General features: G+C 41.4%; 1 long non-coding RNA gene across 2 annotated transcripts in view; it reads right to left on the minus strand.

Annotated features, from left to right (window-relative positions):
* LOC128111142 (uncharacterized) overlaps positions 1 to 14,574 on the minus strand; it is a 92,965-nt gene that overhangs the window by 12,003 nt on the left and 66,388 nt on the right. The window contains exon 3 of one of the 2 annotated variants that reach the window (XR_008218504.1): positions 6,858 to 7,228. This is a non-coding gene — a long non-coding RNA (uncharacterized LOC128111142). Of the gene's footprint in view, positions 1 to 1,211; positions 7,229 to 14,574 lie in introns of those variants that run through there. The other variant, XR_008218503.1, reaches the window with a different exon arrangement.

Consider the following 14,574-nt stretch of genomic DNA (forward strand, 5'->3'; position numbering starts at 1 on the left):
CTGTGTGGCTCTGAGATTGAAAAAAAAATGAATCTACCGGTAACACTAATTTCTGCAGTCCAGTTACAGCAATCAAAGTATCCCATGAGCCTTTGTTGGTGCATTTCAATAGTGGCCTGACTTCTGAAATGTTGATCAGGATGGATGTTAGGATGAATCATCCAGACACTCCTTCAAGAATAAAGGACTTAGTCCCTTCACTGGGACAATTCACACGGGCCATCTCAGCTCCAGGGCTTCTCTTGGGGATGGTGGAACATATTGTCAGTCCTGTGTAACAGCTTATGTGAATCCCCATACCCTAGCCCTCCCTTGCAAGAGCATCTCTAATAAGGCCATGCTTGTTGAACATCAAAGAGTCTGTCATCCTGAGAACTCACCCACATGGCTGAACTCGTGAGTTTATACTTAGGGACTCTTCTGTGGCCGAAAACATCCAGCTTTAAGGAGATAGTTTCTAATTGGTGGTGGTCGGGGAATATGAATGAATGTGTGGGCTGGTGACTGAGTAATAGGGCCACTCAGCTATACTGCCAGCACTAGGAGACAGTTTCTAATATGGTCGGTCACTGACATGAGTCCTGACTTTTATAAAGCATGCCTACCTAGTCATAGCAACCAGGTTTGGGCAGAGAAAACAACTCAGATTCCATCTACTGGTAGAGATGAGGCCCTTAGGACACTGGCTAGTTTGGGGAAGATTAACCTAGACCATTCTGAGGAGTGAGATGTCACCACTGATATCTGGGCTGGGAGTATCAAGGTTAAAAATGAAATTTGGAGGCCAGTAAGAAAATAATGGTAGTTGCCACAGAGCCTAATGACTTGAGTTTGATATCTGGGATCCAAATGCTAAATTGCCCCAACTTCCATACGTAGACCATGGCACATGCATGTATGCATGCATATACAAACACATTACATACATATACACACATACATAAATACATAAATTAACCAATACACAAATAAATGAAAAAAGCTTTAAATGAATTTTTTTTTTTAGTTCAAGAAAATATTTCTCATTTTGTTGTTGCTGGTTCCTTGAGTCGTATTTGCCCCCAATTGCTCTCCTTTGCCCATGCCTTCTCTTTCTGTTCTCTTTCTTTCTTTCTTTCTCTCTTTCTTTCTTTCTTTCTTTTTTTTTTTTAAAGAAAGGAAACATCTTTTTAAGGGGCTGGGGAAATGGCTCCACCGTTAGGAGCACTGGCTGTTCTTCCAGGGGACCCTTGTTCCATTCCCAGCACTTACCTGGTTGCTCACCACCAGCTATAACTCTAGTCCCAGGGGATCCAGTTCTCTGTTTTGCCCTCCGAAGGCACTGTGTGCTCATAGCACATAGACATAGATTCAGGTAAACACTCATACACATAAAATAAAATCTCAAAAAACATTTTTTTAAAAAACAAAAAAAAAAGAAGAGCTGGTTAGTGGTGGCTCACGTCTTTATTTGGGAGGCAGAGGCAAGTGATTCTCTGAGTTCCAGCCAGTCTGGTCTATAGAGCGAGTTCCAGGACAGTCGGCTACACAGAGAAACCCTGTCTCAAAAAAAAAAAAAAAACCCAAACAAAAAAAGAAGGGAAGCATTTTCATAAACAATCTATTTCAGAGAAATCACAAACCATTCACTCCACCCACAGTGTGCAAATCAATGGCTTTTTATCATATTTACAGAGTGCAGACTTTACCCAACTTTACCCCAGAAACTGGCGGCAAGGGAGTGCTGTATGAACTTAATCTACTGCTCCCCCAAGTAAACAGCATATCAATTAGCAAATAATTCCCAACAGCCCGTAGCCCTCTTCCCCAGCAGGACAACCACCAGGCCACCCTCTACCTCTGTAGATTTGCCTGGTATGGATATTTCATATAAAAAGAATCACATGATGTGGTTTTCATGAAACTCTAACATTATTCATATACTATATGTTTGTGAATATAGTGCGTGACATCTGTGATTCAAACATAACAAAAGCACAATTATTTTGCATGCCTTTGCACACCCATGAGAGCCAATTTCCATCGCCTCCAATGAGAACACATGGTCCAAGGTGACAGTATCTCCATGAACTGTTCCTACCCAGCTGCAGATGCCCAAACTGTGAGTCATTTGTTGACAATACAAGATTATCAAAATTAGGTCTTTGTGTAATTGGTTTTAATTGCTTCTGCCACCCCCAGAAATTGGCTACAAGTGACTCTACGTGAGCTTAAATGGGAGCAATGCAGTTTCCCAACGAGTGCAATGTTATAAATGGGAAAACCTGATCCTAAAAAGGAGCGGTCTGGATCCTTTTACCCGCATTTGTCTTTAAATGGACCCACTGAGGAGCTTCAGATGCCTTTCTGCTTTCCTAGCAGAGCACTTGGTGAAGCAGGAGATTAGATCTAGCAGTCAGAACTCTCCAGACTTGGAAAATAGTTGGGATAGTAACATGAGAAGAAACAGAGACCACACAGGAAGAGTTACTTTAGTAACATTTAGCGATTCAGATCATATCTGCTGATCCCTTCCTATGCTTGTGTGTGTGTGTGGGGGGGGGCGGTGATAGGTGGGATGAGGATGTCCCATCAGTTACCCTCCCCAAGGTCTCCTCACATGCTAGTCATTCACTGTTTGAGGAGACCTTGGGGAGGGCAGCTGGGTCTTTCTGGAAGTGAAACAGGCTTCTGCAACTGGAAACATGAGGACAGTGGGAATTGGCTAGAGATGTGAATGGAAGTGAAATCATAAGGTTTCTTGGGCCATGAGGATGAGTAATGACACTAAATGCTTATGATCCATAGAAAGTACCAGGCCTGTGTTTGGGTGTGAGCGAGTCAGCTCATTCTAGGTTTGAAACTGCTGTGCTGAGTTACCATCTTAGCTGATGTTTGATATCTGCACGTCCGTTCGCTGTATTCTCTTTCCCCCCCCCCGCTTCCCCCCTCTACCTTTCTGTATTTGTATGCTTGTATGTATGTATACATATGTACATGTTTCTGTGAGTACAGGTGTGTGTGTATGTGTGTACATGCTATGTGTCATGGGACTTATGTGGAGGTCAGAAGTCAATCTTGGTTAATAGTTCTTGATTTCTACCTTGGTTGAGGCAAGGTCTCTTGTTCAAGGCTTTGTATACTAGACTAGCTGACCTGTGATCTTCTGGCCATTTTCCCATCTCCTTTTTCTATCTCCTGGTTGGAGAGCACTGGGATTATAGACCTGTGCTACTGTGTCAGGCTTTTACATGGGCTCTAGAGATCAGAACTTAGGTAAGGAACTTAGCTGATGCAATGTCCAGGACCTATAAAAGAAGACGTTTACCGTCAGTCAGGCATGGTGACACATGCCTATTATCCTGGGACTTTGGAGGTGAGGCAGGAGGCTAACAATTTTGAAGGTAGCCTAGGCTTCACACTAAGATACTGTTAACAACAATAACAACCAAAAAATGAGGGGGGGGGCGTTCATCAAAAGATTCAGAGCAGCAGAGGTTGGAAGTGGCGTTTCTCTATTTCCTCATGTACTCATTTATTCCACGGTCAGAATTTATTGAAAGCTCACCAGCCACAGGTGTTTCTCAAGAAGAGAAATGACTTATTAATCATTATTCTAGGATGTACACAGGATGCTCTAAGAGCATGTGAGAGAGCTATCTAACTCACAGTGGTGATGAGAAGGTCTGGGAAGAATTCCAGTTCAACAAACTCACTTTATCAGCTAAGTTCTTCAACTAAAAAGGATTTCTAGGAGTTGATCAGGGAAAGGAAGGGAAGGGTAAATAAGGGATTTAATATGTAGGGCATTGGAAGCCAGGAGGAGCCTGCATCTCCAGAAGAAAATCATCCCACAATCCTGAACACAGGGGTGACGTGCTGGGACTTTAAAAATGAATAATAATGGTTCTCACTTACCTGATTTGAAAACAAAAACTATGTGCCTATTAGTCTCTTGAGGACTATCACATCATCACTTGGTGGAGAAAGGGATCGTCCACTTGTGTGAAAGTGTCTAGGCCACAAAGAGTGTGCAAAGGCCCACAAAGTGGAAGAAAAAGAAGCATGGGTGGTAGGAGTGGAAAGCTGGCTGATCACATTTCATCTGCTCACAGGACGCAGAGGAAGAACAGCCTCAAAGTCCATCCCCAGGGAGTAACTTCCCATAGCAAGCTCCACCTCCTAAGGGTTCCATAACCTTCCCAAACAGCAGCATTGGCTGGGGACCAAGTGTTCAACCACATGATCCTAGGGGGGCCATCTCAGATTCAAACCACAGCATTGAGATACAGTTAATAACGGAAATGTCCCCAGAGAACACATCCACTTACAGTTAGAGCTGGGGTTAAAAAAAACAAACAAACAAAAAAAAAAAAACAAAAACCAAAAAAAAAAAAAAACAAAACAGAGTGACAGAGGAAGCATTCGAACCCCTGTGCTACCCCCCAGTCCCTTGCTACAGAAAGGCTGCTCCTTGTCCAGCAACATCCAATCTTGGGGCATTTTAGAATCTCATCCCAGACCAACTGAATCAGAATCTCAATTTTAGCTGGGTTCTTCAGGTGATTGGCATGTGAGCTAATGATCAGAAGCACCCTCCAAGTCCACATGATTGAACTGGGCCAGGAGTGATGAACTGTAAATCAATTACCCTCCCTAAGGAAGAATAGTGTTCTAGCTCTACTTGATTAGCAACTGCCAAAATGTCAACCTCACCAGTAAGGCAGGTTTAGATTCACATTTTAATAGCAAGGAAGGAATAAAGATTTTAAAAACTAATATTGCACAGGGAATTGCTGTATTGACTTACAAAAGGTGTTAGCAAGTTTCATTTGGACTAGCAGCTGCCAGCTTGGACTCTGTCTCACATCCTAGAGATGTAGGGAGGAGGGAAAGCCACCATTCCTTTGAGTAATTTTTAGCTGTGTGTTAGAGTCACTCAAGTGGTAAGAATGTGGGTCAGAGTTGGGAATTAGATCTAGGAATAAGGGGTCAAGGGAATCTTTCTATCAGCATGTAGAATTCTCAAAACTGCCTATCCTAAATGTATCACATCCAGATACTTCAAAACCCCAGTGTATTTTCCTTGATTTCTAATTGGGGTTTGAGGCCAAAGCCATAGCTAATGTGTCTGGGACTTTATGGTAGAAGTACCAGACAGCCTATCAAAAATTTAGAGACCATCTGTTCATGTCTGCCTTTCAGTTAGGTAGCTCGAGTTGTCCTTAAACTCTTGATGCTCTTGCCCCAAGGTCCAGAGAGCTAGGATTGAAAGCATGCACCACCATGCTCAGAAAGTAGGACCTACTTTCCCAATATTTCCTTGGAATAATCCTAAAGTTCGATAGCCTTGTAAGACAGGATGTAAAAATAGATGTTTTCAATGAAGCTGTCCTATTCTTTACCTGTCATAAGACCCAAAGCTAGAAGTATAGGTTTTACTTTGTTGAGTACACACTTTGAATGATAATATATATTATATTTAGAAATATCACCCTGATGGAAATATGAAGAACAAATGGAAAGGATAGAGCCTGAAGATCATTATGGAGACTATTGTCACAGTTCAAAAGAGATGATGAGTTCAGCAGCAATGTTACTGGCAGGGCTACAAAGAGGAAGGTGGTTTATCATTGCTTCAGACATTACCTAGGAGCACATGACGATCATCCACAGTTTTCCCTGAAATGTAGCTCTTATTCCAACTGCCCTCTGGATCTCACTATTCGAGTGTTCAATAGTCACCTGAAGCTTTGCATGCCTGAAACACTTTCTCTTCTCCCTCACCCTTTAGTTCAGTGAACCTATCCATCTTTCACCAAAGCCAAACAAGCAAATCATTCCAAATTGTCTCACAAATTCCTACATCTACTGAGTTACCAGTTCCTTTAAATTCTAATTCCTCCATACCCATCACATCCACTCTTTCTTCTTTCTTTCATTTCTTTTCTTCCCAATTCAGGCCCCCAGCCTTTTCACTAAGACTGTAGACAGTTGTGCCTGTAGTCACTTATTCCCTTCACTGCTTTAGAAAACTGCCAGGTTGGGCTTTTTGAAACAAAAAAAAATCTATTGTTACTTAAGTAAAACTCTACAAAGGGTACCTCAAGTACATACAGGATTAAACCCTCAATTTCTCATCCTAGAAGAATACAAAGCCCCATTTTCTTAGTTCTGATTTGCTTCTTGCTGTATCTTCTGTGTCCTTCATTACAACCTCTGTCACTCCTGATCTCCAGACAGAGTGAAATACTTGCAAACAGAATGTGCCAGGATATGTCTTGCCTATGTATCTCCTTTCCTCTCCCCCCGCCTCTCTCCTCTCCTTCCTGCATCTAGAAAACACCACTTTGCCCTTTCTAATTACTGGAATGTCATCTATGTGAATCCCTCACTGAAATTCCTATTTCAACACCCCCATTATTTACTAGGGGGAATATTTTCACCTCCAGAATATAGTAACTATATACACTAATAAATATTAATTATAATTACTTATTGAATAAATGAATAAAGAAGTGGAGTGTTCTTTTCCCCTAATTCATTCATGGATAAGCTTGCCTGTTTAAAAGACTGTATCACAGGGCTGGAGAGATGGCTCAGTGGTTAAGAGCACTGACTGCTTTTTCAGGGGACCCAGATTTAATCCCCAGCACCCACACGGCAGCTCACAACTGTCTGCTACTCCAAGATCTGACACTGTCACACAGACATACATGCAGGCCAAACACCAATGCACATAAAATAAAGATAAATAGATTATTATAAAACATTTAAAAAGGCTGTATCCCTAGACCTTGTTCTCTTGTGGGCTCAGTTGCGGATTGTCCACCTCTGACTTCCAAAGGGGGTCCTGTGCTACACTCTTCATTGCTTACCAGGTATTCGAGTGGGGACAATAAACCAGAGGCAGAGGTGGTAAGTGGAGGTCTATTACAATCCTCTGAGTGAGAGGTAACAAGAACGAAAGTTCGAGAGTCCATTGTTAAAGACTGCTGGAATATGAGCAGCATTCCAGCCTGGAAGAGCCCCCTTCCAGTGCTGATCGGACAGGAGATGCTCAAGTCTGGTGTGGCAAAAGCAGACCCATCAATGTTCAGAAGACCGAGGGGGGTCAAATAGTTTTCCGATCCCCATTCTTTTCCTTTCCCTCTTTTCTCAAAGTTGATTGAGTGAGAAGTCAGTAAAGTTGGTGATTGGTTAAGTTTCTTCTTTCTCTATTCAAGGCCTGTGTCCAGTTTTTGTCCTCCTAAAGTATAATATAAATAAATGAAGTTAACAATTGCCCCTAGTAATTGCATGAAATTACAAAAATAAATATCATTTTGTGATGTCTGTTCACAATTTGTGGCTTTGGGCAAATTGGCCCATTGGACAGCTGAGTCTACTTCATTTAATATCCGATCTGGATTTTCCTCTTTGAGGCCCCACAGGTAACCACATGGCTTTAACTGGCAGATTTTATGGGAGAAGTCACTCTGTCCACATCAGACTTCTTGCACAGCCTGAACACTGTTGTATTGTGGAGGGAGATGCAGACAAGGGCTAAGGCCCTTTTGGATCAGCAATGTTTGTGGGAATAACTCTTACCAAAAACGTTTCTTACCTTTCTGTCTTAGTTTGATTTCTATTGCTATGATAAAGATCATGACCAAAAGCAACTCAGGAAGGAAATGGCTAAACCCATAGCTTTAATCTTTTTTTTTTTTTTTTTTTTTTTTGGTTTTTCGAGACAGGGTTTCTCTGTGTAGTTTTGGTGCCTGTCCTAGGTCTCACTCTGTAGCCCAGGCTGGCCTCAAACTCAGAGATCCACCTGGCTCTGCCTCCCGAGTGCTGGGATTAAAGGTGTGCACCACCACCGCCTGGCCAATAGCTTTAATCTTAAAATGATGTATTATTTTACACTACAACCCAGAACAATGTATACAAATGCATGGTGTGTGTGTGTGTGTGTGTGTGTGTGTGTGTGTGTGTGTGTGTGTGTGTGTGTTGTGGCAATCATTTGCTGAAAGCAGCCAGTAGATTGACCTTGATCTTAAAGAAAACAAATATCCACCATAAATGTTGAACTCAACATGTAGATATAGGTTGATAACATCTGCTTGCAACTTTAAGTGCTATTCTGTGTCAGGAAAGCAACTCCTTCCTTTGTAAAACTCTTAAAATTTTCTGTAAAAAAAAAAAAGTACACACCTTTAGGCCCAGCACTTGGGAAGCAGAGGCAGGTGGATCTCTGTGAGTTTGAGGCCAGCCTGGTCTACAGAGTGAGATCCAGGACAGCTAGGGCTACACAGAGAAACCCTGTCTCGAAACAATTAAATAAAAAATTCCCCATTCCTTTCCCATTCATGTTTTCTATGCTATTTAATAAATATAACATAAAGCCCCTTGTTAGGGGCAGACAGACAGACACACTCAACAGTCAGACAGAACACAGACAAGAGGACAGATGGAAGACACAGGGAGAGAAGTGGAGAATTCAAACTTGGGTTAGGTGTTGGTTTAACCTATTCCAAGAAGAAGCATCTTTTTTTTATTCTTTAATGTGGCATCGACAGAAGTGTGAATGGCTACACTTTCCAGAGCAGGTGCCTGCATTTGGAGGTGTCTCTACTGGGACATTGTTTGAGACACTTCCCAGGTACTTTTGCCAAGACCTTGTTACTGAGGATTTTTCTGGAGGCAGTTTTCTTTAGAATGACTTGGTGCTTGTTCATTCCTAGTCTTTCCTTTTCCTTCCTGCTGCCTCACAAGTCAATAAGAAACATTAGGAGCCTTTTATTTAGGGCCCTTTGGCAGTAAGACGATCTCTCCCATCTGTGCTTCCATTTCACTCTGCCATTCCAAAAATGGAACCCTGGGGAGCCAGTGTCTTCCTTTTCCGTCCTCTGTCTGCACCACTGCTGAAAAACATATTCAAGAGATTTGGTGGTTACTTTCCATTTGGCTTGCTGGCTTAATTGACTTCCTCAACACCCGGCAACTTGTCACATGTCTGTTTATCTTCCCTGTCTTATAAGTAGGGATAACAATATTCCGTTTGAATTGGTTAATTGTCCGGTTGTTGTGATAAACTGATGGGAACAACTGAAAGAAGGAAAGATTTATTTGGGCACAGGATTTCCATCCCTTGTGGTAGGGAAGGGATGGTGGGGCAGCATCCTGGTGACAGGAGCATGCTGCAGAGATACTTACGTGGTGGCTACACCTGGAGGCACAGCGTGAGACAGGAACCCATGCGCTCCTATGAGATCCCACCTTCTAAAGTTGTCACAACCTTTCAGGGTAGTGTTACTGGCTGGGGCCATGTGTTCAAACCCACAAACCTGTGGGAGACTTTTCAGATCAAGACCATAGCACTATCCAACTTCCCTCTTTCTATGGCTCTGAGCTCTTGATTGAGAGACTTTATTACACATCTCATCTATTCTTTTTCTTTTTATTTAAGCAAGATTCAAGCACTTTAGGAAAATCAGAATGGATAATCAAGACACATATGAATTACATTTGACAATACATTGACAACCCTAAAATGAAATGAATGCATTTTCATTCCGGGCATGCAGAGTAATTTGACTAATTTTGGACAGATGGAGTCTGATTATCCACTAGCTTAGATGCACCCTAGACTCAGGACACCAAGTAATGACCTACTTCATAATTTTAAATTATACAGATGAGACCCATGGTGGTTTAATTATTTTCTTGGAAGACATTACACTTTTTTTTTTATTCAGGAAACCTAATGAATTTTACCGTCAATCTTTCCTCTGACGTCAGAATTGATGACTCCCAATTGGGTTAGTAAAGCATAACCCAGGGCAGGAAATTTTATGGGTGAAAAAGTTAGGACAGCCTTCGTTGACTGCGTCCTTTCCCACTTTTGCACACACCCAACAGTCACCTGTGGGCCTTGGAGATCTGTGTCTGCAAGACACGGGATCTGAGGACCTGGAAGAACCACAGATGGGCAGACTGCAGTCTAATGCAGCTGACAGCCTTACTTCACTTTCAGTGTACTATTATACACAAATGTAACAAAGAAAACAGTGATCCGAGGAAGGCTGAGTTCAGAAAGGCATGATCAGAAAAGCATGTAAATAGACATCAGGAAGCACATAGCAAATATTAATAGAGCAGCCCTTTCCCAGAACTTTCTCAGGACAGACCAATTTAAACACAATTTCCTGACATTTACTATAGATTATATCTGGGAAAGGATGAAAGCCAGGCAGAAGGCCATATCCAGATCTGGGGTACACTGACCAGATTGGATTCTCTACCTATGTTGTGATATTCAACAAGAATGAACATGTCTTACAAATTGAATGTAATTGTCTGTCACAGGAGGCATGAAATCATGTCCAAGAACAATTCAGAGAACAAAATGCACCTGAGGTAAAAGGCCCTCTGCCTTTGCTCCTGGAGCCTGTCTCACAGTTCCCCAAGGCATTGTTCACCATGGGTCATTCTTTTGATCATGTTCTGACACAAGGGAGCTATCCCCTCCTGCCCCACAACAAGGGCTTCATGTTTATCACTTTGATAGTCCCAGTTTACCTCTATTGTTAAGAACTCTTGGTTAATATGTATCCAATGTATTTTCCATACTGACATTTGAATTCTCATTCTGTAATATAACTGATGATCCAGGGCCTTCTGGAACATGTCAAAATTCCTATGCCAATCAGTTCTTTCATGAGATGGGCTGTGTATACCTTGCAGGCTCCTCTTTCAGCACCGCTACTAATGGCAGTTTTACCTGTTCCTCTTTGAACACAACCCCTCCTATGTTTGTGACTACATTCCCAGCTAAAGCAATGTGCCCATTCCCTTTACTCTACAAGGAAAATCACACTCAAGTTTTTATGAACTATTCAAGTTTTAATACCTGTTCAGTTGTGTTTAATGTGCTAAATGCAAGACCACAGAATGGGAAGGAGTTAGGATTTTTGGAGACTTAGGCTCCATTCTTGATACAAGTTTGTGGCCTTGAGTGACTTGTTTAACTTTCTTAAACTTCTGTTTCTTTGTGTGTAAGCTGCCCACTTAAAATGACTGCCTCACCAGGTTGTTGGGAAGTTAAATGCAAAAATTTGTCTATGTACTTAGGACTGTGTCTTGCCTAAGTATGAGCTATTGAAGCATCTACTATTATTTATAATTTTGCTGATATTTTTCAATTTAGTTATATTTTAGTATTATTGTATCATATTAAGTGGCTTTTGTCTAAAATTATATTAGCTTGAGCATACTGAATGATCAAGGAAACATCATTATTGACCCTAGTCTGTTTATTTCTAAGTGTTTATTATGGCCTCATCTCATGAAGTGTGATCAAGAAAGACATATTTAAGCTATGTGGCAGCAATCCTTGAATACTTCTTTTTAATCAATAACTATGCCCAGGCAGTGATGGCACATGCCTTTAATCCCAGCACTTGGGAGCCAGAGGCTGGTGGATCTCTAAGTTCAAGGCCAGCCTGGTCTATAGAGTAAGCTCCAGGACAGCAAAAACTACTCAAAGAAACCCTATCTTAAGATACAAACAAACTGTGATGATATTTTGTTGTACTCTAATGAAGCTTGCCTGAAGATCAGAGTTAGCCACAGAGTTAGCCATAGAGGTCAGGCAGTGGTGGCACACTCCTTTAATTTTAGCACTCAAGAGGCAGAGATTTGGATCTCTGTGAATTCAAGGCCACGCTGGGCTAGATTAATCTCTAAAAGAGAAACAGAGCCAGGCAGTGGTGGCCCACACCTTTAACTACAGCACTCAGGATCACACACCTTTAATCCCAGCACTAGGAAGGTTGAGACAGGAAGTGGTATGGCTGGGCAGAGAAAGGAATATAAGGTGGGAGAAGACAGGAATTTGCTCTCTTGCAGAGGCTCCTTCAGGCTGAGGAGTTGGTGAGTAAGGGGTGGTGGCTGTGGCTTGCTCTGCTTCTCTGATCTTTCAGTTTTCACCCTGAAACCTGATTCTGGGTTTTTATTAAAACCAATTAGGATATATGCAACAAACAAATAAACACAACTACTAGATCAGGATCAAGATTTTTAATTAAAAATTCTTAGTATTATTATCATCATGTATGTATGATGTGAATGTGTTGGTCCATGTGTGGAACTCAGATGGTAATTTTGTGGAGTCAGTTCTCTCCTTCCACCTTTAGGTGGGTTCCAGGGACTGAATACAGGTTGTCAGGTTCTGAAGCAGATGTTTTTCCCACTAGTCATCTCACCAACCCCAGGACCAAGCTTTTATACTTAGAGAGTTCTTAGAGTTTATTCTACTATTTTCAGTGCTCTGCTTTAATCATAACAACCAACATTAGCATCAGCAGATAAAGACATCCCCTTTGTAAAATCTTTGTACTCACGTTTACTATATGGTTACTTTTCTTGCTCATGTGACAAAATACCTATAAAAATGCAACTTGAGGAAGGAAGGATTTACTTCAGCGTGCAGTTTGAGAGTACAATACACCGCAGCAAAGAGATCATTGCAGCAGGTGCATACGGAACATGGTTACACTGCCATGTAGTCAGGCAGCTGAAAGGGACGAGTGCTGGTGCTCAGTTTGTTTTCTGTTTTATTAAAGCCCAGGACTCCAGCCCATTGGATGGTGTAGCCCATATTCAGGGTGGGTCTTTTTTCCTTCTTCAGTTAAACTCTCTGGATACATTCATAAATAGGTCCAGAGGTATGGTTCCACAGAATCTCAATCCAGTCAGGTTGACATCTCTACCCCTTGTCAACTTGATACCCAAATACATTGGTCTAAATGAAAACATTCCACCTTCACCCACTAATGTTTCATACTCATAATGCAAAATATACTTAGCCCATCTCTAAAAGTTCCCATGCTGTTCAGAAGTCCAAAACTCAAATTCTCTTCTGAGGTTCAAGGCAATCTCTTAACCGTGAGCTACTATAGGATGTTTTAAAAAGCTATCTACTTCAAATATACAATGGTATAGAATAAACCCTCCCTGCCCAAAAGGGATGGATAGGAGGAGAACAAGGAAAGACCAGACTGAGGGAGATAACATCCACCATGGCAGATGCTGACTCTTGCAAAGTCAGAGTCTAGCATCTGGGTTTTGTGATGACAACTAGGACACTTCTTCAGGGGTTTATAGTTGACTGGTTCCCTGTATCCTTACAACATCTGTTAAGTCACTTTTACTTCTTATTACAATACTTATTTACATGGCCATTTTATACCCAACCACAACCAAGAGCTTAAGGAATAAAGAAAGACCAAGGAAGACAACTTTGTTTCTTTCTGTGATTAGGCCATGAATCAGATAGGCATTCTCAGCTTGTTATAGCACATACATAGTATGGTTTTATATTTCACACAAGTACACTACCTATCTGAAAATTATATGCATTGATACTCTTTATCTGTATCTAACATGGAAATAATGTGTGATGTGGATGGATGAGAAGATGGAATTCATTACAAAGGCTATCATTTCAACAATTATTTCTTCTGTTAAGGGCCAATCTTCCTTTAAATAAAATCTGTGAAATAACATCGAATCTTACTCTTGACAGCTATAAGAAAGTATAAAATGAGTTTACATTATTTGTCAAGCTCACATAAAGCCACATTCATAGAGACAGACATCTGTGGGAGAGATGGGTTGTTTCCAGCAGCAGGAAATTGAATATGAATCCAGAGGTTTCCTTCTATCAGAAAATACTTGGTAAATATTCTTATATCAGCATAGTCTGTGTGTGGCTCTGAGAACAGAAAATGATTTCCTTACATCTACATAGCCTTGATTTAGAAATAAAATGTGAACTGCAGGAAAGCTCAGCAGGAGGCAGTGATTGGAGATCACAAAAATGTAATTACTAGGAAGGCAGGCCTGGGATCCGAGTTACCAGGCAACCGAGCTGGAGAGAAAATAACATGAAAATGGGTTGGGAGATAGAATCATCCAATCACCAAAACGCCTGGGCACTTCTATTTTTTAGAAGTGGTGGGGATGAACATACTATAATTTCCTCGCATGTCAGTGGAGGGATGCTAAGGGGAGAATCTGTCCCCAGACACTGTTTCCTGCTTTCTCCCTAAGTACATAGTCTTCTCTAAAGAAATATGACTAAAGTCATGTTTATTACGTCAGCATCTGCAGAGTTGCAAACCTTTTTGTTTCAGTTTTGGGCCTTTGTTTTAATCTTTCTTATCCACGGGTGGAATATTCTAGGTAAATGTTTGTGGTTTGTTCCTGTGTGTGTGTGTGTGTGTGTGTGTGTGTGTGTGTGTGTGTGTGTGTGTGTGTATCTGCCTCCTCATCCATATACATGTTTGCTCTCCCATGTACTGGGCTGAATGTGTGAATTCAGGAAGAGGAGAATAGCATTCAGAGGAGTTTAGATGTCTCAGGGTATGATGCCACACATTGCTGTACAGCAGTGAGGAGGCTGAGCCAGTTCCATGTCAAACTGGTCCACACAGCAAGTGTGAGGCAAGCCTGAGCTATATAGCAAGACCTTATTTCAAAATACAGTTGTAACATAATCATGTAGGAGGCAAAGCAAGCTTAGCAAATATTAAGGATAGGTATTGAATAGAA

This window comes from Peromyscus californicus, unplaced genomic scaffold (assembly GCF_007827085.1).
Source record: "Peromyscus californicus insignis strain IS unplaced genomic scaffold, ASM782708v3 Scaffold_15__1_contigs__length_86483966, whole genome shotgun sequence".
Lineage (NCBI taxonomy): Eukaryota > Metazoa > Chordata > Mammalia > Rodentia > Cricetidae > Peromyscus > Peromyscus californicus.